This window comes from Triticum aestivum, chromosome 5B (genome assembly GCF_018294505.1).
Source record: "Triticum aestivum cultivar Chinese Spring chromosome 5B, IWGSC CS RefSeq v2.1, whole genome shotgun sequence".
Classification (NCBI taxonomy): domain Eukaryota; kingdom Viridiplantae; phylum Streptophyta; class Magnoliopsida; order Poales; family Poaceae; genus Triticum; species Triticum aestivum.
The window spans coordinates 328,508,416-328,510,957 of NC_057807.1; positions in this window are offsets into that span (position 1 = coordinate 328,508,416).

Genomic DNA, 2,542 nt, shown 5'->3' on the forward strand with positions numbered 1-2,542 from the left:
GGGGGGGGGGGGTAGCTAGAAGGAGATTTTTAAGTGTGAGTGTGTGTTTTACCCATCTAGGAGGAAGTTATGTGCACAAAAGAGGAGAACGATTCAATGTGGCGTTAGGATTGAGGGTAATTAACCATGTATGGAGACATAGAGACCTTGAACGTGCATGTGTGAGAGGTATACATGTATACGTGGGATGTGTGTGCGCGCGCGCATGATCGAGATAAAAGAAAGGAGACATAAGTCATAAAATCAACGACATGGGAGAGATGGATCGGTATGCCAATATGCATGCATGTGAGAATACAGGGAAGAAGGCCCGACAATTGAGGATGTGTTTTTGTCTTTAAGAGATAGTGGCATGGGCTGGAGCATGCATCTATGTCGAGCAGAGGGAGTGAGGCGCAACCATTGTGCAAAAGAGATCAACCTACAAATGCATATGTATGGAGAGACATATATAGTGTGGGTGATAGGAAGCAAGACTCCATGCGAGAAAGAAATGTTGACGGAGAAACTATAGATAGATACAAAGATGGAGATGCTAGCTAGAGGGACATCCGCTAGTTTGGGTGTTGGAGATGACCGTCGGGTGGTTCAGAGGGTGAAGTTATATATGTGTGTGAGTGGGCACTTGACTGCATGTAGAGAGAAACATATGTAGTGTGCGTGATAGGAATCAAGAGTGAGGGCGAGAAAGAAGGTTGATAGAGAAACAGATAAATAGAAAGATAAAGATGCTAGCTAGTGTGCGTTAGAGATAGGAGTCGAGTGGATCAGAAGGCTGAGTTATGTGTGTGGGTGTGAGAGAGATAGAGAGAGGGTGCATGTGAGTCACATACAAACAGATAACAGAGAGAAATGAGATCCTGAGAGACGGAGTTTTGTGTCTGCGAGAGAGAAAGATATTTCACAACGAGAATGATAGCTAGAGAGACATATGAGGGAACGTAAGATATCTCTAGGGAGAGAGAGTGTGTGTGAGCGACATACAAGAGAACAATGGAGAAATATGAGACCCTAGGAGACAGAGTTTGTGTTTGTGTGTGAGAAAGAGATATTTAAGAGGAAGAGTCGTAGGTTCTCATATCTAAGGAGCGAAAGACATCTCTGTATGAGGGGTGTGCGAGTGGCACACATGGGAATAGTAGAGAGAAATGAGACCCCGGGAGACAAAGTTTTGTGTTTGTGTGAGAGAAAGAGATTCCACATGGAGAATCATAGTTAGAGACACATAGCAATGAGCGAGATATACTTAGAGAGAGATAGAGTGATGAAGGTCGAGGGAGAGAGTATCGTCAGTGTGTTATGAAGTTAAAAGATCATTGTCGACATACAGGTAGCACGAGAGATACCTGAGAGACGATGAACGCGTATTGGTCCAGAGAGATAGTCCTATATAAGCATGAGTGATAGCTATATGAGACGAATATCTGGATTAAAGGGGATTCAAATATTTAAATTGGAGATCACGACATCGATAATATCATAACACAAATTGGTGTATCAAACATACATATTCATTTGAATTTGGGCACACGTGTAATGTTATATAGGTTATCAATATTGGTGATCCATAGATTCTTTAATTACAAAAAATGCATGGTTTATATGCAATTAATGTCTAAACGGGATTACACTATATGTTGCACGTGTGAAACACATTATACATGTTTGAGAAGTAAAAAAAAAACCGCATGAAACACACATTAATTGGAGACAGTTAGCGAGGAATGCATACATTGGATTTCAACATAAAGTGGTTTCAAATATTTGAAAATCCAAATTGATGGATACAACCTTATGAATTTGAGATCATGCCATTTATAAACCATATTTATGTATAAATGGTGTTGTGCTTTTGAAAGTATATATAACAAATGATGTATATAGAATGTAATTCCAATTGAAAATGGATCCCGCCCGAAAAAAATAGAATAGAAACGGGATTCGAATTGAGTTGGCACGGTAAACATGCACTCTGCAAAATTTGAACGAAGCGGGGAAAGTCGCAGTAACCGCCCGAAACCAAAATCTGCGAGATGGAAATTACTACTGCCTATCCCTGCCACGCAAAGCCTATCTGTTGGATTTCTATAGGTTCCGATAGGGGTAGGTTTGTAATTTCACCCAAACGTGACGTAACCGCCTATCACCAGGATTCATACACGGTGGGCGCCAAAACATAGTGTGTCCTCGGCCGAAATCGACTCCCTCCCTGATTCATATTCATACACGTGGGCGCCAAAAACAAACTCTCGTCGGCAAATATTCGGTGTATGCGAGATTACCGTCCTATCCCCAACCGACTGATGTTGCTGTGATGTAATAGAAATTTGAAATGGGGGCTAAGTTTGGAAATTTCCTCGCATTTGAGACAAGCGCGCCCTGAATACATGGTTCCCCCTTCCTCTCTACCTCCCTTTTCCCCATTCGTACTCCGTGGGCGCCAAAACACCCTCCCCACCCACCCTCCTCCGTCCGCCGCCGTCCGCCACCCCATCCACCGTCGTCCTCCTCCACCATGCTGGAGCTGATACCCCAAAGCCGC